Source organism: Procambarus clarkii, chromosome 87 (assembly GCF_040958095.1).
Source record: "Procambarus clarkii isolate CNS0578487 chromosome 87, FALCON_Pclarkii_2.0, whole genome shotgun sequence".
Classification (NCBI taxonomy): Eukaryota; Metazoa; Arthropoda; class Malacostraca; order Decapoda; family Cambaridae; genus Procambarus; species Procambarus clarkii.
This window is the reverse complement of record NC_091236.1, coordinates 20,007,508-20,033,033: the sequence shown is the minus strand read 5'-3', so window position 1 is coordinate 20,033,033 and position 25,526 is coordinate 20,007,508.

The window sequence follows — 25,526 nt, the reverse complement described above, 5'->3', positions numbered from 1 at the left end:
CGACAGTGTTCAGTGTTGTTCATACAGGATACGACAGTGTTCAGTGTTGTTCATACAGGATACGACAGTGTTCAGTGTTGTTCATACAGAATACGACAGTATTCAGTGTTGTTCATACAGGATACGACAGTGTTCAGTGTTGTTCATACAGGGTGCGACAGTGTTCAGTGTTGTTCATACAGCACACGAAAGTGTTCAGTGTTGTTCATACAGGATGCGACAGTGTTCAGTGTTGTTCATACAGGATACGACAGTGTTCAGTGTTGAGCATACAGGATACGACAGTGTTCAGTGTTGTTCATACAGCACACGACAGTGTTCAGTGTTGTTCATACAGGGTGCGACAGTGTTCAGTGTTGTTCATACAGCACACGAAAGTGTTCAGTGTTGTTCATACAGGATGCGACAGTGTTCAGTGTTGTTCATACAGGATACGACAGTGTTCAGTGTTGTTCATACAGGCATACGACAGTGTTCAGTGTTGTTCATACAGCACACGACAGTGTTCAGTGTTGTTCATACAGGCACACGACAGTGTTCAGTGTTGTTCATACAGCACACGACAGTGTTCAGTGTTGTTCATACAGCACACGACAGTGTTCAGTGTTGTTCATACAGGATACGACAGTGTTCAGTGTTGTTCATACAGCACACGACAGTGTTCAGTGTTGTTCATACAGGTAGCGACAGTGTTCAGTGTTGTTCATACAGCACACGACAGTGTTCAGTGTTGTTCATACAGGATGCGACAGTGTTCAGTGTTGTTCATACAGTATACGACAGTGTTCAGTGTTGTTCATACAGGATACGACAGTGTTCAGTGTTGTTCATACAGGATACGACAGTGTTCAGTGTTGTTCATACAGGATACGACAGTGTTCAGTGTTGTTCATACAGGATACGACAGTGTTCAGTGTTGTTCATATAGGATACGACAGTGTTCAGTGTTGTTCATACAGGATACGACAGTGTTCAGTGTTGTTCATACAGGATACGACAGTGTTCAGTGTTGTTCATACAGGATACGACAGTGTTCAGTGTTGTTCATACAGGGTGCGACAGTGTTCAGTGTTGTTCATACAGCACACGACAGTGTTCAGTGTTGTTCATACAGCACACGACAGTGTTCAGTGTTGTTCATACAGGATGCGACAGTGTTCAGTGTTGTTCATACAGGATACGACAGTGTTCAGTGTTGTTCATACAGGATACGACAGTGTTCAGTGTTGTTCATACAGCACACGACAGTGTTCAGTGTTGTTCATACAGGGTGCGACAGTGTTCAGTGTTGTTCATACAGGGTGCGACAGTGTTCAGTGTTGTTCATACAGCACACGACAGTGTTCAGTGTTGTTCATACAGCACACGACAGTGTTCAGTGTTGTTCATACAGCACACGACAGTGTTCAGTGTTGTTCATACAGCACACGACAGTGTTCAGTGTTGTTCATACAGCACACGACAGTGTTCAGTGTTGTTCATACAGCACACGACAGTGTTCAGTGTTGTTCATACAGCACACGACAGTGTTCAGTGTTGTTCATACAGCACACGACAGTGTTCAGTGTTGTTCATACAGTATACGACAGTGTTCAGTGTTGTTCATACAGGATACGACAGTGTTCAGTGTTGTTCATACAGGATACGACAGTGTTCAGTGTTGTTCATACAGGATACGACAGTGTTCAGTGTTGTTCATACAGGATAGCGACAGTATTCAGTGTTGTTCATACAGGATACGACAGTGTTCAGTGTTGTTCATACAGGATGCGACAGTGTTCAGTGTTGTTCATACAGCACACGAAAGTGTTCAGTGTTGTTCATACAGGATGCGACAGTGTTCAGTGTTGTTCATACAGGATACGACAGTGTTCAGTGTTGAGCATACAGGATACGACAGTGTTCAGTGTTGTTCATACAGCACACGACAGTGTTCAGTGTTGTTCATACAGGGTGCGACAGTGTTCAGTGTTGTTCATACAGGGTGCGACAGTGTTCAGTGTTGTTCATACAGCACACGACAGTGTTCAGTGTTGTTCATACAGCACACGACAGTGTTTACTGTTGTTCATACAGTATACGACAGTAATCAGTGTTGTTCATACAGCACACGACAGTGTTTACTGTTGTTCATACAGTATACGATAGTGTTCAGTATTGTTCATACAGCACACGACAGTGTTCAGTGTTGTTCATACAAGACACGACAGTGTTCAGTGTTGTTCATACAAGACACGACAGTGTTCAGTGTTGTTCATACAGGGTGCGACAGTGTTCAGTGTTGTTCATACAGGGTGCGACAGTGTTCAGTGTTGTTCATACAGCACACGACAGTGTTCAGTGTTGTTCATACAGCACACGACAGTGTTCAGTGTTGTTCATACAGCACACGACAGTGTTCAGTGTTGTTCATACAGCACACGACAGTGTTCAGTGTTGTTCATACAGGATGCGACAGTGTTCAGTGTTGTTCATACAGCACACGACAGTGTTCAGTGTTGTTCATACAGCACACGACAGTGTTCAGTGTTGTTCATACAGGGTGCGACAGTGTTCAGTGTTGTTCATACAGCACACGACAGTGTTCAGTGTTGTTCATACAGGATGCGACAGTGTTCAGTGTTGTACATACAGTATACGACAGTGTTCAGTGTTGCTCATACAGGATACGACAGTGTTCAGTGTTGTTCATACAGGATACGACAGTGTTCAGTGTTGTTCATACAGTATACGACAGTGTTCAGTGTTGTTCATACAGGATACGACAGTGTTCAGTGTTGTTCATACAGGATACGACAGTGTTCAGTGTTGTTCATACAGGATACGACAGTGTTCAGTGTTGTTCATACAGGATACGACAGTGTTCAGTGTTGTTCATACAGGATACGACAGTGTTCAGTGTTGTTCATACAGGGTGCGACAGTGTTCAGTGTTGTTCATACAGCACACGACAGTGTTCAGTGTTGTTCATACAGGATGCGACAGTGTTCAGTGTTGTTCATACAGGATACGACAGTGTTCAGTGTTGTTCATACAGGATACGACAGTGTTCAGTGTTGTTCATACAGCACACGACAGTGTTCAGTGTTGTTCATACAGGGTGCGACAGTGTTCAGTGTTGTTCATACAGGGTGCGACAGTGTTCAGTGTTGTTCATACAGCACACGACAGTGTTCAGTGTTGTTCATACAGCACACGACAGTGTTCAGTGTTGTTCATACAGCACACGACAGTGTTCAGTGTTGTTCATACAGCACACGACAGTGTTCAGTGTTGTTCATACAGTATACGACAGTGTTCAGTGTTGTTCATACAGGATACGACAGTGTTCAGTGTTGTTCATACAGGATACGACAGTGTTCAGTGTTGTTCATACAGGATACGACAGTGTTCAGTGTTGTTCATACAGGATACGACAGTGTTCAGTGTTGTTCATACAGGATACGACAGTGTTCAGTGTTGTTCATACAGGGTGCGACAGTGTTCAGTGTTGTTCATACAGCACACGAAAGTGTTCAGTGTTGTTCATACAGGATGCGACAGTGTTCAGTGTTGTTCATACAGGATACGACAGTGTTCAGTGTTGAGCATACAGGATACGACAGTGTTCAGTGTTGTTCATACAGCACACGACAGTGTTCAGTGTTGTTCATACAGGGTGCGACAGTGTTCAGTGTTGTTCATACAGGGTGCGACAGTGTTCAGTGTTGTTCATACAGCACACGACAGTGTTCAGTGTTGTTCATACAGCACACGACAGTGTTCAGTGTTGTTCATACAGCACACGACAGTGTTCAGTGTTGTTCATACAGGGTGCGACAGTGTTCAGTGTTGTTCATACAGTATACGACAGTGTTCAGTGTTGTTCATACAGCACACGACAGTGTTCAGTGTTGTTCATACAGCACACGACAGTGTTCAGTGTTGTTCATACAGGGTGCGACAGTGTTCAGTGTTGTTCATACAGGGTGCGACAGTGTTCAGTGTTGTTCATACAGCACACGACAGTGTTCTTTGTTGTTCATACAGTATACGACAGTGTTCAGTGTTGTTCATACAGGATACGACAGTGTTCAGTGTTGTTCATACAGGATACGACAGTGTTCAGTGTTGTTCATACAGGATACGACAGTGTTCAGTGTTGTTCATACAGCACACGACAGTGTTCAGTGTTGTTCATACAGTATACGACAGTGTTCAGTGTTGTTCATACAGGGTGCGACAGTGTTCAGTGTTGTTCATACAGTATACGACAGTGTTCAGTGTTGTTCATACAGGGTGCGACAGTGTTCAGTGTTGTTCATACAGCACACGACAGTGTTCAGTGTTGTTCATACAGCACACGACAGTGTTCACTGTTGTTCATACAGTATACGACAGTGTTCAGTGTTGTTCATACAGCACACGACAGTGTTCAGTGTTGTTCATACAGCACACGACAGTGTTCAGTGTTGTTCATACAGTATACGACAGTGTTCAGTGTTGTTCATACAGGATACGACAGTGTTCAGTGTTGTTCATACAGGATACGACAGTGTTCAGTGTTGTTCATACAGTATACGACAGTGTTCAGTGTTGTTCATACAGGGTGTGACAGTGTTCAGTGTTGTTCATACAGCACACGACAGTGTTCAGTGTTGTTCATACAGCACACGACAGTGTTTAGTGTTGTTCATACAGTATACGACAGTGTTCAGTGTTGTTCATACAGGGTGCGACAGTGTTCAGTGTTGTTCATACAGCACACGACAGTGTTCAGTGTTGTTCATACAGCACACGACAGTGTTCAGTGTTGTTCATACAGGGTGCGACAGTGTTCAGTGTTGTTCATACAGCACACGACAGTGTTCAGTGTTGTTCATACAGTATACGACAGTGTTCAGTGTTGTTCATACAGGATACGACAGTGTTCAGTGTTGTTCATACAGGATACGACAGTGTTCAGTGTTGTTCATACAGGGTGCGACAGTGTTCAGTGTTGTTCATATAGCACACGACAGTGTTCAGTGTTGTTCATACAGCACACGACAGTGTTCACTGTTGTTCATACAGCACACGACAGTGTTCACTGTTGTTCATACAGTATACGACAGTGATCAGTGTTGTTCATACAGCACACGACAGTGTTCAGTGTTGTTCATACAGCACACGACAGTGTTCTTTGTTGTTCATACAGGGTGCGACAGTGTTCAGTGTTGTTCATACAGCACACGACAGTGTTCAGTGTTGTTCATACAGTATACGACAGTGTTCAGTGTTGTTCATACAGGGTGCGACAGTGTTCAGTGTTGTTCATACAGCACACGACAGTGTTGAGTGTTGTTCATACAGGGTGCGACAGTGTTCAGTGTTGTTCATACAGCACACGACAGTGTTCAGTGTTGTTCATACAGCACACGACAGTGTTCAGTGTTGTTCATACAGGGTGCGAGTGTTCAGTGTTGTTCATACAGCACACGACAGTGTTCAGTGTTGTTCATACAGTATACGACAGTGTTCAGTGTTGTTCATACAGGATACGACAGTGTTCAGTGTTTTTCATACAGGATACGACAGTGTTCAGTGTTGTTCATACAGGATGCGACAGTGTTCAGTATTGTTCATACAGGATTCGACAGTGTTCAGTGTTGTTCATACAGGATGCGACAGTGTTCAGTGTTGTTCATACAGGATTCGACAGTGTTCAGTGTTGTTCATACAGTATACGACAGTGTTCAGTGTTGTTCATACAGGATACGATAGTGTTCAGTGTTGTTCATACAGGATGCGACAGTGTTCAGTGTTGTTCATACAGGATGCGATAGTGTTCAGTGTTGTTCATACAGGATTCGACAGTGTTCAGTGTTGTTCATACAGGATTCGACAGTGTTCAGAATTGTTCATACAGGATTCGACAGTGTTCAGTGTTGTTCATACATAATGAGATGAAGCAAAATGGTGTTCATTCAGGATATAAGAAGGAGTTTAATGATATACAGTATACGAGGGGGATCAATGATGTTCAGATAGAATAAGACGAAGTTCAGCGCTGTTCACCCAAAATAAATCCGTATGTTATCCGTACCCGCATTGAACAACACCTCGACATCCTCACAGACCGACATCACCTCAGCACTGAAACAAGGATTATCAAGAAACTAACAACATTATATGGAGGACCTATGGCAATTCCACGACCAAGAGATGGCTTCCTGAACCTTGCAGGAATTAACCTCACTGAGGACCAAGTCACTCTCCTAAATCTGGGCATAAACTGTCATGTTATGTCCAGACCGAGTGAAATGGCCCGGAAAGTAGAGTTGGAAATTCTGTTGGACGACATATTCGACCTCGAGACACAAAAGAAGGTCACTACCAAAGATACCTTACAAGCAGAACTTATTGCAGAAGGAGGAAAGAATCGAGGCAACTACAGAAGCACCATACTGTCCCCCGAGCTTAAAGCGGCAGCTAAAAGCCTTCGTGAGAACAAGGAGATAGTTGTCAGGAGAGGTGACAAGTCGCCAATATATGTCATTCTTAAAAAAGACGAATATCTGGCGAAAATGAACATCATACTCTCTGACCAAACTAAGTTCCAAAGGGTAACGAAGGACACTACAGCCGAATTAAAAGCAAAGGTCAACAAACTGATCGAAACTGTGAACGCCAAGAAATCCGGACTCCACCTGCCAAACATCATTGGGGAATATAAACCTGGATATGCGTATGGAAATGTCAAGACGCACAAGCCTGGAAACCCACTTCGGCCAATCATTAGCCAGATACCCACACCCACGTACAGACTGGCGAAGCGACTCAACGGCCTGCTGACTCCTTATGTTCTTTGCGCCTTCAGCCTGAAGTCTCCAAAGGAATTTGTGGACTTACTGCGGGGCACACGGGCCACAGGGATAAGAGCCTCGTTGGACGTAGAATCGCTGTTTACCAACGTACCTGTGGACGAGACAATCGGAATGATAGCCGACAGAGTGTATCGTGATCCAGCCTGTACTCCTCTTGACATGCCAGAAAGTATTCTGAGGAAACTACTCCAAGCTTGTACTAAAGAGGCACCCTTCTTGAGCCCGGATGGGCACATGTATAAGCAAGTAGATGGGGTCGCCATGGGTTCTCCCCTAGGTGTCCTGTTTGCAAACTTCTACATGGGTACCATCGAGCAAAAAGTCTTAGTCGACATGAACTTGAAACCGGCCATATACTGCAGGTATGTTGACGACATTTTTACACAGGTACCTGATGTCAGACATCTGCAGGAGCTGAAGGAGGCATTTGAGCAGAGTTCCGTGCTGCGTTTCACTTACGAGACGCTAACAGAAGTCTGGACATCAGCGAGGCGCTACACACCAGGGCTCAACCCCCGCAAGCACAACCAGGTGAGCACAAGGCCACCCTCTCAAAACCACCACAGACACCACCACAGACACCACCACAATACCACGAGCTCACACAGACGATTGCTAAGGTTCCAAGCTATTAGCCAGGCGGGGCCAGGGAGGGCTAGCAAGATGTGTAGGTACTTTCAATGCCATTATATTGTGGAGTAGTGCATGGTCCCTGATATTGATCTCCTTCTTGCTGGAGCAGTATTCTTCCTCGTGTTGATTATTTTGGCGCAAGTTTCTTACACGGCAAGACTGATTTCTGCAGATGATGGATATGTGTGTTCGTAAATATGAACGGTCTCTCTCTCTCTCTCTCTCTCTCTCTCTCTCTCTCTCTCTCTCTCTCTCTCTCTCTCTCTCTCTCTCTCTCTCTCTCTCTCTCTCTCTCCCCCTCCCTCCCTCCCTCCCTCCCTCCCTCTCTCTCTCTCTCTCTCTCTCTCTCTCTCTCTCTCTCTCTCTCTCTCTCTCTCTCTCTCTCTCTCTCCATCTGTGACTCTATTTTTTCCATGCAACAGGGATAATGGGCTGTGTGGAAGCACTGTACAAATAGCCGCAGCGTAACTCCCAAAGGCATAATTGACAAGCCAGCTTGGTCAACTAAGTAACAGTAACATCGTACCCTGAGCAGTAACAACCACTTAATTATACGTGGATGTGCAACATAGAGGTGTCATGTGGGTGCTTGCAATTTATTGTTTATATTCTCTAATATTTGTTTTCTTTCCCCACAGATCGTTGCCACAAAGGAAACCCGACATCCTGCCCTTCACCGTCACCTCAGTCAAGCAGACGACACACGAACCACGACACACAAAGTTATCAGACTAACGTGATTGCGTAAATGAAAAAAATGTGTGTAGGAACACCCTCTGCATAGGTTCGAACCCTCATCACTTCTACGGATCTTCTCACAGGAACAGGATGTGTCCATGAGATGAACCACAGTGTAGTGCTCTTGTGTTCTGAGACAAGGTTTGCTGTCAAGTTGGCTCCTGGAATATGATGGAGGCGTTATGGTGAGGAGATCTGCATATATATTACCAGTCTAGAGATGAACACTTTGACACCCTGACCGTAAAACTGGCTATACCTTCTTTGGAGAATTTACCTTCTCCATAAGGGCTCTTAAAATGGAAAAGAATAAAGGCGATAGTTATGAAATAATTTGAAAAGAGAGTTGATGTGAGAGTGCAATAGAGATAGGGAGGAGGATCTGGATGCTGCGAGGCTCCAACACGAGAGGGAGAGAGAGAAAGAGTGCATTAGGAAAACATAGGAAGTGGTATCAGGGGAGCCACATCCTCGCTGTGGGGTGTGCTCTGACGGGTCATTTCTACCCTCTGGCGTCCCCTCGCGTGCGCGCGCTCGCGCGCACACACACACACACACACACACACACACACACACACACACACACACACACACACACACACACACCACAATCTCAGCTACATATATACTTTACGAAGCTTACGACAAACACCCATGACAGGCACAACAGAAACATTGCCCTATAAAGAACCGGAATTTAAAGAGGAGAAGGTAAACAATAAAGCCAAACACGAAAGTAAGAGAGATGAAACTTACCAAAAATCACAAAAAAGTGACGCTACTTCTGCGTGAAGAAGTGGAAGAGAGAGAAACAAAAGAAGAGGAAGAGAAGGAGAAAACAAGAAAGGAGAGAAACCCGATGAAGAGGAGCAGGCCAGAGAAGAGCTGGATAAGAGAGTGTTCCAGCTGAGAGAAGGTTGCATGGTGTCGGCCAGCTCTCGACCCGCCAGGTGGCCCAGACATGTGGTGGGGCAGGAGTGGCCGAGGGCAGGACTGGGGCGTGGTGTGGACGTGTATGGCCGTGCTGGCCGTTACCTCCGTGCCCACCAGCCCGGGCCGAGGCCTCACACTAGCGGCCGAGGAAGAAGACTGGGGTGAGTAACCAGTCATTTTTAAGTTGCATCTTAATGTTCTCTATTGATTTGTCTTCGTTTCTCTGTGTTTGTGGCTTTCTATCATTTGTGTTTGGCTCGTTGCAGCATATTCCCCACCAACACATCTGTTATATATGCCGTGATAACGTAATTGTCATTTATCATCACGAAAAAGAGCCAAAGATGAGTTATTTGTTAAAGACAAATATGTTAGTATCGATGGTTGACTTTCCCTCAGAGGTTTCTGGAGTCAAGTTTGGCTACCCTTGAGTACCATGAGTACCATGAGTACCTTGAGTACCTTGAGTACCTTGAGTACCATGAGTACCTTGAGTCCCATGAGTACCTTGAGTACCATGAGTACCTTGAGTACCATGAGTACCTTGAGTACCTTGAGTACGTTGAGTACCTTGAGTACCATGAGTACCTTGAGTACCATGAGTACCATGAGTACCTTGAGTACCTTCAGTAACTTCAGTTCCATGAGTACCTTTAGTACAACCTTGAGTACCTTCAGTACCATGAGTACCATGAATACCTTGAGTATCTTCAGTACCATGAGTACCATGAGTACCATGAGTACCATGAGTACCATGAGTACCTTCAGTACCATGAGTACCTTGAGTACCATGAGTACCTTCAGTACCTTCAGTACCTTCAGTACCATGAGTATCTTCAGTACCGTGAGTACCTTGAGTACCTTCAGTACCATGAGTACCTTCAGTACCTTCAGTACCATGAGTACCATGAGTACCTTGAGTACCATGAGTACCATGAGTACCTTGAGTACCTTGATTACCATGAGTACCTTGAGTACCTTGAGTACCATGAGTACCATGAGTACCTTGAGTATCTTGAGTACCTTGAGTACCATGAGTACCTTCACTACCATGAGTACCTTCAGTACCATGAGTTCCTTGAGTACCATGAGTACCTTGAGTACCTTGAGTACCTTCAGTACCATGAGTACCTTGAGTACCTTGAGTACCTTTAGTACAATGGGTACCTTGAGTACCATAGGGACTAGGGAGCCGGTCGGCCGAGCGGACAGCACGCTGGACTTGTGATCCTGTGGTCCTGGGTTCGATCCCAGGCGCCGCGCAAGAAACAATGGGCAGAGTTTCTTTCACCCTATGCCCCTGTTACCTAGCAGTAAAATAGGTACCTGGGTGTTAGTCAGCTGTCACGGGCTGCTTCCTGGGGGTGGAGGCCTGGTCGAGGACCGGGCCGCGGGGACACTAAAAATCGCTCCAAAATCATCTCAAGATAACCTCAAGATAACCATGAGCACCTTGAGTACCTTGAGTACCATGAGCACCTTGAGTACCTTGAGTACCATGAGTATCTTGAGTATCTTGAGTACCTTGAGTACCATGAGTGTCTTGAGTACCTTGAGTACCTTGAGTACCATGAGTACCTTGAGTACCATGAGTACCTTGAGTACCATGAGTATCTCGAGTACCTTTTATACCTTGAGTACCATGAGTACCTTCAGTACCATGAGTACCTTGAATACCTTGAATACCTTGAGTGCCTTGAGTACCATGAGTACCTTGAGTACCATGAGTACCCTGAGTACCTTGAGTACCATGAGTACCCTGAGTACCTTGAGTACCATGAGTGTCTTGAGTACCTTGAGTACCATGAGTACCTTGAGTACCATGAGTGTCTTGAGAACCTTGAGTACCATGAGTATCTTGAGTACCTTGATTACCGTGAGTACCTTCAGTACCTTCAGTACCATGAGTAACTTGAGTACCTTCAGTACCATGAGTACCTTCACTACCTTGAGTACCTTGAGTACCATGAGTACCTTGAGTACCTTGAGTACCTGGCGTGGCTCCGGTGGTAACAGCAATGTTGGTAGTAATATTAATATTGGTACTGTGAAAATCAGATGGACCAATAAGTGGGTTCGAACCCTCGACGTTGTGACTGCAATGCCGCGACTCTCATGGCAAGAGTTATACAATCTGGAAATCAAAATAATCCACAGGACGTCTGGAGACCTCTACTATAGCCACATTATACACATGCGGTTATGTATGTAACCTATATGTGTATATAGCTATGTGTATAACTGACCTACATGTAAACAGTCCAGGTGTTACACATCCCACCCCCCCCACGCACTCTGGTATAGACAGTAGAGTTCTCTCACCAATGACGCTCCAGCTTCAAGTACCAAAGGAACTCACACTAGCGTGATATTAGTAAGAAAATATATTGGGGCAATGAAGTAATTAACTCTATTACTATTGTGGGTTTATATACATGGACTTGATTTAGTAGACATCCTGTTGTGTCAGTAATGTTTGTCAGTGTGTCAGTCCCAAGTTGGACGCCTGAGACTTGGGCAAAGTTTCACTCAAATTCACACAGAGAGTGGTCTGGGGTGTGGGATGAACATAGGATGGTCGGTGTCACCAGAATTCAAACGAGAACAGCGTGTCGGGGTCACATTCAGACCCCCAAGACGATTTTTGGAACTGCCCGCCACTATACCTACGAAAATATTTTGAAAAAAATAAATGAAAACAGATATTTTTCATAGAAATATATACAATTATTCATTAGTGTGCGCAGTAATACATCATTCACTTGGATCATCGGAGATGTCAAACCGGACCCTAAATGCTCACGATAACGATGGGTCCAAGAAGTAAATAACTGGAACAAAACTGACACATTAAACCCGACTTCTAACTTCAGAAGATCTAAGTGAATGAAATATTCCTTCATTAGGTGATCGGGTTGCCAAGATAGCCTCTGGCTATGGAAAAAATATTCGAAAAGTCTTCCAATTAATTCATTGTGTTAAATAATTTCGTTCTAGTTTCCCTTAGCAGCAGGAAATGAAACTGTTCATCAAGCACAATCATTCCCAACAATCAGGAATATGATGAATGTACATAGGTGCGTAAATGTAACTCATCTCGGTATGATTAACCTTCACTGACTCCGAAACTTGGCTAATATTGCTTAAGTGGCACAACATCTGTTGTGTTTGTGTGAATGTTTACTCACCTAGTTGTATTTACCTAGGGTTGAGCTCTGCTCTTTCCGCCCGCCTCTCAACTGTCAGTCAATCAACTGTAACTAACTACTAACTAATTTTTTTCCACACACACAAACACCGAGGAAGCAGCTCCGTAACAGCTGTCTAACTCCCAGGTACCTATTTACTGTGAGGTAACTGGAGCATCAGGGTGAAAGAAACTTTGGCCATTTGTTTCTGCCTGGTCCGGGAATCGAGCCCGGGCCACAGAATTACGAGACCTGCGCGCTATCCACCAGGCTACCAGGCCCCTTGTGTGTGTGTGTGTGTGTGTGTGTGTGTGTGTGTGTGTGTGTGTGTGTGTGTGTGTGTGTGTGTGTGTGTGTGTGTGTGTGTACTCACCTAGTTGTGCTTGCGGGGGTTGAGCTCTGGCTCTTTGGTCCCGCCTCTCAACCGTCAATCAACTGGTCTACAGGTTCCTGAGCCTATTGGGCTCTGTCATATCTACACTTGAAACTGTGTATGGAGTCAGCCTCCACCACATCACTTCCTAATGCACTCCATTTGTCAACCACTCTGACTCTAAAAAAAGTTCTTTCTAATATCTCTATGGCTCATTTGGGCACTCAGTTTCCACCTGTGTCCCCTAGTGCATGTTCCCCTTGTGTTAAATAACCTGTCTTTATCAACCCTGTCGATTCCCTTGAGAATCTTGAATGTGGTGATCATGTCCCCCCTAACTCTTCTGTCTTCCAACGAAGTGAGGTTTAATTCCCGTAGTCTCTCCTCGTAGCTCATACCTCTCAGCTCGGGTACTAGTCTGGTGGCAAACCTTTGAACCTTTTAGAGGTTTAGTCTAGTTCCAGTTTGTGTGTGAGTGTGTGTGTGTGTGTGTGTGTGTGTGTGTGTGTGTGTGTGTGTGTGTGTGTGTGTGTGTGTGTGTGTGTGTGTACTCACCTAATCACCTAATTGTACTCACCTAATTGTGTTTGCGGGGGTTGAGCTCTGGCTCTTTGGTCCCGCTTTTCAACCGTATGTGTGTGTGTGTATGTGTGTGTGTGTGTGTGAGTGTATTTACTATTTGAGTCTGCATAATCGAGCTATTAGGTCTTGGACCCCGCCTTTCTAAACAATCTATTTTTCTTCTATTATATCTACTATTATATCTGAGGTACGCCACCAGGCTAGTCCCAGAAGAGGGTGGTATTTGCTACGAGATATGGCTATGGGAGCTAAACCTCACGTCCCAGGAAGGCAGTAGAGTTAGGGGAGACATGATAACTACCTAACATGATAACTACCTACAAAATTATCAGGGAGGACTGAGAAATTGACAGGGTGGACAAAGACAAACTATTTAGCACTGGTGGAACACGGATAAGGGGCCACAGGTGGAAACTTAGTACCCAGATGAGCCACAGAGACATTATAATTTTTTCCAGTGTTAGAATAGTTAACAAATGGAATGCTTTAGGCAGTGATGTGGTGGAGGCTGACTCCATACACAGTTTCAAATGTAGATATAAGAGTGCCCAGTAGACTCAGGAATCTGTACACCTGTTGATTGACGGTTCAGAGGCGGGACCACAGAGCCAGAGCTCAACCCCCGCAAGCACAATTAGGTGAGTACACACACACACACAGGATGCAGGCTGTAGCAGCTGTCTAACCCCCAGGTACCAGTTTACTGATAGGTGAACAGGTCAATCAGGGTTAAAGAACTCTGCAATTTGTTTCAGCTTCCGCCGGGAATCGAACCAGGGCCATTGGGACTACGACCCCCATGCGCTGTCCATTCATCCGCGAGGCCCTATAATGCGTGTGTGTGTGTGTGTGTGTGTGTGTACTCACCTAGTTGTGTTGCGGGGGTTGAGCTCTGGCTCTGTGGTCCCGCCTCTGAACCGTCAATCAACAGGTGTACAGATTCCTGAGCCTATTGGGCTCTATCATATCTACACTTGAAACTGTGTATGGAGTCAGCCTGCACCACATCACCCCCTAATGCATTCCATTTGTCAACCACTCTGACACTAAAAAAGTTCTTTCTAATATCTCTGTGGCTTATTTGGGCGCTCAGTTTCCACCTGTGTCCCCTTGTGCGTGTGCCCCTTGTATTAAATAGCCTGTCTTTATCTACCCTATCAATTCCCTTGAGAATCTTGAATGTGGTGATCATGTCCCCCCTAACTCTTCTGTCTTCCAGCGAAGTGAGATTTAATTCCCGTAGTCTCTCCTCGTAGCTCATACCTCTCAGCTCGGGTACTAGTCTGGTGGCAAATCTTTGAACCTTTTCCAGTTTAGTCTTATCCTTGACTAGATACATGCTGGGGCTGCATACTCCAGGATTGGCCTGACATATGTGGTATACAAAGTTCTGAATGATTCTTTACACAAATTTCTGAATGCCGTTCGTATGTTGGCCAGCCTGGAATATGCCGCTGATGTTATCCTCTTGATATGCGCTGCAGGAGACAGGTCTGGCCTGATATCAACTCCCAAGTCTTTTTCTTTCTCTGACTCCTGAAGAATTTCGTCTCCCAGATAATACCTTGTATTTGGCCTCCTGCTCCCTGCAACTATCTTCATTATATTACATTTGGTTGGGTTAAACTCTAACAACCACTTGTTCGACCATTCCTGCAGTTTGTCTAGGTCTTCTTGAAGCCTCAAACAGTCCTCTTATGTCTTAATCCTTCTCATAATTTTGGCATCGTCCGCAAACATTGAGATAATGGATCTATACCCTCCGGGAGATCATTTACATATATCAGAAACAAGATAGGACCGAGTACAGAGCCCTGTGGGACTCCACTGGTGACTTCATGCCAATCGGAGGTCTCACCCCTCACCGTAACTCTCTGCTTCCTATTGCTTAGGTACTCCCTTATCCACTGGAGCACCTTACCAGCTACACCTGCCTGTCTCTCCAGCTTATGTACCAGCCTCTTATGCGGTACTGTGTCGAAGGCTTTCCGACAATCCAAGAAAATGCAGTCCGCCCAGCCCTCTCTTTCTTGCTTAATCTGTGTTACCTGGTCATAGAATTCTATTAAGCCCGTCAGGCAAGATTTACCCTCCCTGAACCCATGTTGTCGATTTGTCACGAAGTCCCTTCTCTCCAGATGTGCTACCAGGTTTTTTCTCACGATCTTCTCCATCACCTTGCATGGTATACAAGTTAAGGGCACTGGCCTGTAGTTCAGTGCCTCTTGTCTTTCACCCTTTTTGTATATTGGGACCACATTCGCCGTCTTCCATATTTCTGGTAGGTCTCCCGTCTCCAGTGACTTACTATACACTATGGAGAGTGACAAGCAAAGTGCCTCTGCACACTCTTTCAGTACCCATGGCGAGATCCCGTCTGGACCAACAGCCATTCTAACATCCAGGTCCAGCAGGTGTCTCTTGACTTCCTCTCTCGTAATTTCAAACTCTTCCAAGGCCGCCTGGTTTACTTCCCTTTCTCCTTGCACAGTGACCTCACCTTGTTCTGTTGTGAAGACCTCTTGGAACCTCTTGTTGAGTTCATCACACACCTCTTTGTCATTCTCTGTATTCCTGTCCTCGCCTGTTCTAAGTTTCACTACCTGTTCTTTCACTGTTGCTTTCCTTCTGATATGACTGTGGAGTAGCTTTGGTTCGGTCTTGGCTTTGTTTGCTATATCATTTTCATAAATTTTCTCTGCTTCTCTTCTCACCCTGACATACTCATTCCTGTGTGTGTGTGTGTACTCACCTAGTTGTACTCACCTAGTTGTGTTTGCGGGGGTTGAGCTCTGGCTCTTTGGTCCCGCCTCTCAACCGTCAATCAGCAGGTGTACAGATTCCCGAGCCTATCGGGTTCTATCTTGAAACTGTGTATGGAGTCAGCCTCCACCACATCTCTTCCTAATGCATTCCATTTGTCCAATTTGTTCCATTTGTTTGAAAAGTTCTTTCTAATATCTCTGTGGCTCATTTGGGCACTCAGTTTCCACCTGTGTCCCCTTGTACGTGCTCCCCTTGTGTTAAATAGACTGTCTTTATCTACCCTATCAATTCCCTTCAGAATCTTGAATGTGGTGATCATGTCCCCCCTAACTCTTCTGTCTTCCAACGAAGTGAGTTTTAATTCCCGTAGTCTCTCCTCGTAGCTCATACCTCTCAGCTCGGGTACTAGTCTGGTGGCAAATCTTTGAACCTTTTCCAGTTTAGTCTTATCCTTGACTAGATATGGACTCCATGCTGGGGCTGCATACTCCAGGATTGGCCTGACATATGTGGTATACAGTAATAGCACTTTCTCTATAACTAGCTGACATTGTATCTATAAGGTGTGAAGGATTGAAGAAATTGTTTATGTAATAATCTAAGATGAGGTCTGATAAAGACCTTTTGTTCCCTCTGTAATGCTTTTGCGCTACCGCTCACAGGATGAGTATGGGGTGCACAATAAACTAGCCGCCATCGGCGGCAACAATCAATCAAAAATATGTGGTATACAAAGTTCTGAATGATTCTTTACACAAGTTTCTAATGGCCGTTCTTATGTGGGCAAACCAGGCATATGCCGCTGATGTTATCCTCTTGATATGGGCTGCAGGGGACAGGTCTGACGTGATATCAACCTCCAGGTCTTTCTCTCTCTAACTCTTAAAGAATTTCATCTCTCAAAGGATACCTTGTACCTGGCATCCTGCTCCCTACACCTATCTTCATTACATTACATTTGCTTGGGTTAAACTCAATCTAAAATGTAATCTATAATATATAAATCATTTATAAACTCAGTCTATAAATGTAATGTAATCTTCATTACACTACATTTAACTTGGGTTAAACAACCATTTGTTCGACCATTCCTTCAGTTTGTCTAGGTCTTCTTTAAGCCTCAAGCAGTCTTTCTCTTTTTTAATCCTTCTCATAATTTTGGCGTCGTCAGCAAACATTGAGAAGAATGAGTTTACACCTTCCGGGAGATTATTTACATATATCAGAAACAGGATAGGACCGAGTATAGAGCCCTTTGGTACTTCACTGGTGACTTCACGCCAATATGAGGTCTCACTCCTCACTGTAACTCCTGTTGCTTAGGTATGTGTGTATGTGTGTGTGTGTGTGTGTGTGTGTGTGTGTGTGTGTGTGTGTGTGTGTGTGTGTGTGTGTGTGTACTCACCCAGTTGTATTCACCTAGTTGTGTTTGCGGGGATTGAGCTTTAATTCTTTGTTCCCGCTTCTCAACTGTCAGTCTACTGGCGTACAGATTCCTGAGCTTTTCAAGCTCTATCATATCTACATTTGAAACTGTGTATAGTGTCAGCCTCCAATACGTCACTTCCTAGTGTATTCTATTTGTTAACTACTCTGACACTGAAAAAGTTATTTCTAATGTTGTTTATAATTTCCGCTGTCAGGCGACAGGGCACCTGACAGCTGAGTGGACAGCGTTTTAGATTTGTAGTCCTGAGATTCCGGGTTCGATCCCCGGTGGAGGCGGAGACAAATGGGCATAAAGTTTCTCACACCTTCTTTCTTGTTAAATAATTCAGCATTGTCAACCCTGTCAATTCCCCTGGGAATTTGGTACGTGGTGACCATGTCTCCTCCATCTCTTCTGTCAGCGACGTGAGGTGCAGTTCACGCTACATTTCTTCGTAACTTATATGCCTCTTAGATTCTTTCTCATTACCTGAGAACACACATATTCCCAGGAACTAGCCCGTAACAGCTGTCTAACTTCCAGGGACCTATTTACTGCTTGGTGAATAGGTAAATCGGGATGAAAGAATCTCTGCTGGTTTGTTTCTGCCTTTGCCGGGGATCGAACCCGGAACCATTGAACTACGACCGAGAGCGCAGTCCACTCAGTCGCGAGGACCCTATGAGTGCCTCACACGTGTGTGTATGTGTGTGAGCAAGAGATACAGAGAGAGAGAGAGAGAGAGAGAGAGAGAGAGAGAGAGAGAGAATGTGTTTGCGTGTGTGTACTTTCGTTTGACAATCAACTACACTTTCCCACTAACAAGCGTAATGATCTCCACGTTCACAATCACTAAGTACTGCTGGAGGAACCACAATGTCCCCAAGTTACCTGCTCTTCCCCATCGTAGGATCTATCTTGAACATGGCCTAAAACATTAATCTCATAATTTATATTAATTTTACCCTCGTTATAGCTATAATCATCGGAAGGATTACTTGGATAAAAATTTTCCTACATTTAAATATACACATTACAAGATTTTATGTACCGTCTCGTGTAATTTTTTTTAAATTAATCCCAATTATTTAATCCCAATTATTTTTTAATGCAACGTGCTTCCCAAAACATTCAAAATCAGCATTTATTTTACGAACACTGTTAATAATAATCAATTTCATTCATTATTAATATTATTAACAATCGCAAATCGCAGTAACTATCCCCTCTCACCTATCATCCACAGTGCAAAGTTTGGTGAGATAACCAGAAAACTTTTCAAACAACATAACAATCTTCTTATATATATATATATATATATATATATATATATATATATATATATATATATATATATATATATATATATATATATATATATATAACTGAAAACTCACACCCCAGAAGTGACTCGAACCCATACTCCCAGAAGCAACGCAACTGGTATGTACAAGACGCCTTAATCCACTTGACCATCACGACCGGACATAATGAGGTGATAGCCGAGGCTATTTGAACCACCCCACCGCCGGCACTCGGATAGTAATCTTGGGCATAGCATTTTACCAAATCACCTCATTCTTTGGGGCACACGTGAGGAACACAAATGCGAACAAGCCTGAATGGTCCCCAGGACAATATGCAACTGAAAACTCACACCCCAGAAGTGACTCGAACCCATACTCCCAGAAGCAACGCAACTGGTATGTACAAGACGCCTTAATCCACTTGACCATCACGACTGGACATAATGAGGTGATAGCCGAGGCTATTTGAACCACCCCACCGCTGGCACTCGGATAGTAATCTTGGGCATAGCATTTTACCAAATCACCTCATTCTTTGGGGCACACGTGAGGAACACAAATGCGAACAAGCCTGAATGGTCCCCAGGACAATATGCAACTGAAAACTCACACCCCAGAAGTGACTCGAACCCATACTCCCAGAAGCAACGCAACTGGTATGTACAAGACGCCTTAATCCACTTGACCATCACGACCGGACATAATGAGGTGATAGCCGAGGCTATTTGAACCACCCCACCGCCGGCACTCGGATAGTAATCTTGGGCATAGCATTTTACCAAATCACCTCATTCTTTGGGGCACATGTGAGGAACACAAATGCGAACAAGCCTGAATGGTCCCCAGGACAATATGCAACTATGCCCAAGATTACTATCCGAGTGCCGGCGGTGGGGTGGTTCAAATAGCCTCGGCTATCACCTCATTATGTCCGGTCGTGATGGTCAAGTGGATTAAGGCGTCTTGTACATACCAGTTGCGTTGCTTCTGGGAGTATGGGTTCGAGTCACTTCTGGGGTGTGAGTTTTCTGTTGCATATTGTCCTGGGGACCATTCAGGCTTGTTCGCATTTGTGTTCCTCACGTGTGCCCCAAAGAATGAGGTGATTTGGTAAAATGCTATGCCCAAGATTACTATCCGAGTGCCGGCGGTGGGGTGGTTCAAATAGCCTCGGCTATCACCTCATTATGTCCGGTCGTGATGGTCAAGTGGATTATGGCGTCTTGTACATACCAGTTGCGTTGCTTCTGGGAGTATGGGTTCGAGTCACTTCTGGGGTGTGAGTTTTCAGTTGCATATTGTCCTGGGGACCATTCAGGCTTGTTCGCATTTGTGTTCCTCACGTGTGCCCCAAAGAATGAGGTGATTTGGTAAAATGCTATGCCCAAGATTACTATCCGAGTGCCGGCGGTGGGGTGGTTCAAATAGCCTCGGCTATCACCTCATTATGTCCGGTCGTGATGGTCAAGTGCATTAAGGCGTCTTGTACATACCAGTTGCGTTGCTTCTGGGAGTATGGGTTCGAGTCACTTCTGGTGTGTGAGTTTTCAGTTGCATATTGTCCTGGGGACCATTCAGGCTTGTTCGCTTTTGTTCCTCACGTGTGCCCCAAAGAATGAGGTGATTTGGTAAAATGCTATGCCCAAGATTACTATCCGAGTGCCGGCGGTGGGGTGGTTCAAATAGCCTCGGCTATCACCTCATTATGTCCGGTCGTGATGGTCAAGTGGATTAAGGCGTCTTGTACATACCAGTTGCGTTGCTTCTGGGAGTATGGGTTCGAGTCACTTCTGGGGTGTGAGTTTTCAGTTGCATATTGTCCTGGGGACCATTCAGGCTTGTTCGCATATATATATATATATATATATATATATATATATATATATATATATATATATATATATATATATATATATATATATATATATATATATGCCTAAGGCACAACTCTCCTAAACACGAGAGTCAAGTATACAACTTTAGAACACTTTCCCACCAGGAGACTCGAACCCAAGCCAGCACAGAAGCCTTCCAGCAACTGGCATAACAGGTACGCCTTAACCCTCTCCACCACCTGCTCAGACCCTTAAAAGAGATGGTAATTTCGGAGTATTTAAATACCACAAAGATCACCACCTCCCAAGAGCACTAGAGCAAGTGAGGGGTCATTTATACGTTTATTTCATCAAGTCCCTGTTAATATGGGAAGACACAGTGTCTATGCTTAAGGCACAACTCTCCTAAACACGAGAGTCAAGTATACAACTTTAGAACACTTTCCCACCGGGAGACTCGAACCCAAGCCAGCACAGAAGCCTTCCAGCAACTGGCATAACAGGTACGCCTTAACCCTCTCCACCACCTGCTCAGACCCTTAAAAGAGATGGTAATTTCGGAGTATTTAAATACCACAAAGATCACCACCTCCCAAGAGCACTAGAGCAAGTGAGGGGTCATTTATACGTTTATTTCATCAAGTCCCTGTTAATATGGGAAGACACAGTGTCTATGCTTAAGGCACAACTCTCCTAAACACGAGAGTCAAGTATACAACTTTAGAACACTTTCCCACCAGGAGACTCGAACCCTAGCCAGCACAGAAGCCTTCCAGCAACTGGCATAACAGGTACGCCTTAACCCTCTCCACCACCTGCTCAGACCCTTAAAAGAGATGGTAATTTCGGAGTATTTAAATACCACAAAGATCACCACCTCCCAAGAGCACTAGAGCAAGTGAGGGGTCATTTATACGTTTATTTCATCAAGTCCCTGTTAATATGGGAAGACACAGTGTCTATGCTTAAGGCACAACTCTCCTAAACACGAGAGTCAAGTATACAACTTTAGAACACTTTCCCACCAGGAGACTCGAACCCTAGCCAGCACAGAAGCCTTCCAGCAACTGGCATAACAGGTACGCCTTAACCCTCTCCACCACCTGCTCAGACCCTTAAAAGAGATGGTAATTTCGGAGTATTTAAATACCACAAAGATCACCACCTCCCAAGAGCACTAGAGCAAGTGAGGAGTCATTTATACGTTTATTTCATCAAGTCCCTGTTAATATGGGAAGACACAGTGTCTATGCTTAAGGCACAACTCTCCTAAACACGAGAGTCAAGTATACAACTTTAGAACACTTTCCCACCAGGAGACTCGAACCCTAGCCAGCACAGAAGCCTTCCAGCAACTGGCATAACAGGTACGCCTTAACCCTCTCCACCACCTGCTCAGACCCTTAAAAGAGATGGTAATTTCGGAGTATTTAAATACCACAAAGATCACCACCTCCCAAGAGCACTAGAGCAAGTGAGGGGTCATTTATACGTTTATTTCATCAAGTCCCTGTTAATATGGGAAGACACAGTGTCTATGCTTAAGGCACAACTCTCCTAAACACGAGAGTCAAGTATACAACTTTAGAACACTTTCCCACCAGGAGACTCGAACCCTAGCCAGCACAGAAGCCTTCCAGCAACTGGCATAACAGGTACGCCTTAACCCTCTCCACCACCTGCTCAGACCCTTAAAAGAGATGGTAATTTCGGAGTATTTAAATACCACAAAGATCACCACCTCCCAAGAGCACTAGAGCAAGTGAGGGGTCATTTATACGTTAATTTCATCAAGTCCCTGTTAATATGGGAAGACACAGTGTCTATGCTTAAGGCACAACTCTCCTAAACACGAGAGTCAAGTATACAACTTTAGAACACTTTCCCACCAGGAGACTCGAACCCTAGCCAGCACAGAAGCCTTCCAGCAACTGGCATAACAGGTACGCCTTAACCCTCTCCACCACCTGCTCAGACCCTTAAAAGAGATGGTAATTTCGGAGTATTTAAATACCACAAAGATCACCACCTCCCAAGAGCACTAGAGCAAGTGAGGGGTCATTTATACGTTTATTTCATCAAGTCCCTAATAATATGGGAAGACACACTGTCTATGCTTAAGGCACAACTCTCCTAAACACGAGAGTCAAGCTCCTGGGAGTATGGGTTCGAGTCATTTCTGGGGGTGTGAGTTTTCAGTTGCATATTGTCCTGGGTACCATTCAGGCTTGTTCGCATTTGTGTTCCTCACGTGTGCCCCAAAGCATGAGGTGATTTGGTAAAATGCTATGCCCAAGATTACCATCCGAGTGCCGGCGGTGGCGTGGTTCAAATAGCTTCGGCTATCACCTCATTATGTCCGGTCATGATGGTCAAGTGGATTAAGGCGTCTTGTACATACCAGTTGCGTTGCTCCTGGGAGTATGGGTTCGAGTCACTTCTGGGGTGTGAGTTTTCAGTTGCATATTGTCCTGGGGACCATTCAGGCTTGTTCGCATTTGTGTTCCTCACGTGTGCCCCAAAGAATGAGGTGATTTGGTAAAATGCTATGCCCAAGATTACCATCCGAGTGCCGGCGGTGGGGTGGTTCAAATAGCTTCGGCTATCACCTCATTACGTCCGGTCGTGATGGTCAAGTGGATTAAGGCGTCTTGTACATACCAGTTGCGTTGCTCCTGGGAGTATGGGTTCGAGTCACTTCTGGGGTGTGAGTTTTCAGTGTCATATTGTCCTGGGGACCATTCAGGCTTGTTCGCATTTGTGTTCCTCACGTGTGCCCCAAAGAATGAGGTGATTTGGTAAAATGCTATGCCCAAGATTACCATCCGAGTGCCGGCGGTGGGGTGGTTCAAATAGCTTCGGCTATCACCTCATTATGTCCGGTCGTGATGGTCAAGTGGATTAAGGCGTCTTGTGCATACCAGTTGCGTTGCTCCTGGGAGTATGGGTTCGAGTCACTTCTGGGGTGTGAGTTTTCAGTTGCATATTGTCCTGGGGACCATTCAGGCTTGTTCGCATTTGTGTTCCTCACGTGTGCCCCAAAGAATGAGGTGATTTGGTAAAATGCTATGCCCAAGATTACCATCTGAGTGCCGGCGGTGGGGTGGTTCAAATAGCTTCGGCTATCACCTCACTATGTCCGGTCGTGATGGTCAAGTGGATTAAGGCGTCTTGTACATACCAGTTGCGTTGCTCCTGGGAGTATGGGTTCGAGTCACTTCTGATGTGTGAGTTTTCAGTTGCATATTGTCCTGGGGACCATTCAGGCTAGTTCGCATTTGTGTTCCTCACGTGTGCCCCAAAGAATGAGGTGATTTGGTAAAATGCTATGCCCAAGATTACCATCCGAGTGCCGGCGGTGGGGTGGTTTAAATAGCTTCGGCTATCACCTCATTATGTCCGGTCGTGATTTTCAAGTGGATTAAGGCGTCTTATACATACCAGTTACGTTGCTCCTGGGAGTATGGGTTCGAGTCACTTCTGGGGTGTGAGTTTTCAGTTGCATATTGTCCTGGGGACCATTCAGGCTTGTTCGCATTTGTGTTCCTCACATGTTCCCCAAAGAATGAGGTGATTTGGTAAAGTGCTATGCCCAAGATTACCATCCGAGTGCCGGCGGTGGGGTGGTTCAAATAGCTTCGGCTATCACCTCATTATGTCCGGTCGTGATGGTCAAGTGGATTAAGGCGTCTTGTACATACCAGTTGCGTTGCTCCTGGGAGTATGGGTTCGAGTCACTTCTGGGGTGTGAGTTTTCAGTTGCATATTGTCCTGGGGACCATTCAGGCTTGTTCGCATTTGTGTTCCTCACGTGTGCCCCAAAGAATGAGGTGATTTGGTAAAATGCTATGCCCAAGATTACCGTCCGAGTGCCGGCGGTGGGGTGGTTCAAATAGCTTCGGCTATCACCTCATTATGTCCGGTCGTGATGGTCAAGTGGTCTAAGGCGTCTTGTACATACCAGTTGCGTTGCTCCTGGGAGTATGGGTTCGAGTCACTTCTGGGGTGTGAGTTTTCAGTTGCATATTGTCCTGGGGACCATTCAGGCTTGTTCGCATATATATATATATATATATATATATATATATATATATATATATATATATATATATATATATATATATATATATGATGCACAACTCTCCTAAACACGAGAGTGAAGTTATACAACTTTAGAACACTTTCACACCAGGAGACTCGAACCCTAGCCAGCACAGAAGCCTTCCAGCAACTGGCATAACAGGTATGTCTTTAACCCACTGCACCACCTGCTCAGACCCTTAAAAGAGATGGTAATTTCGGAGTATTTATACACACCAAAGACCACCATCTCCCAAGAGCACTAGAGCAAGTGAGGGGTCATTTTTACGTTTTTCATCAAGTCGCTGTTAATATGGGAGAACACTGTGTCTATGCTTGATGGACAACTCTCCTAAACACGAGAGTGAAGTTATACAAATTTAGAACACTTTCCCACCAGGAGACTCGAACCCTAGCCAGCACAGAAGCCTTCCAGCAACTGGCATAACAGGTACGTCTTTAACCCGTACGTCTTTTAAGGGTCTGAGCGTGGTGCAGTGGGTTAAAGACGTACCTGTTATGCCAGTTGCTGGAAGGCTTCTGTGCTGGCAAGGGATCGAGTCTCCTGGTGGGAAAGTGTTCTAAAGTTGTGTGTATATATATATATATATATATATATATATATATATATATATATATATATATATATATATATATATATATATATATATATTATTAAATATGACCGAAAAAGTAAGATTAATAATTTTAACACGAATTTTCTCAATTTTTCGTACATTTCTTTTCACTGTTGGAGGTAAATCAAAAATCAATTCTCCAAAATTCATTTTTATTTCTAGTCTGACGCGACACTTGA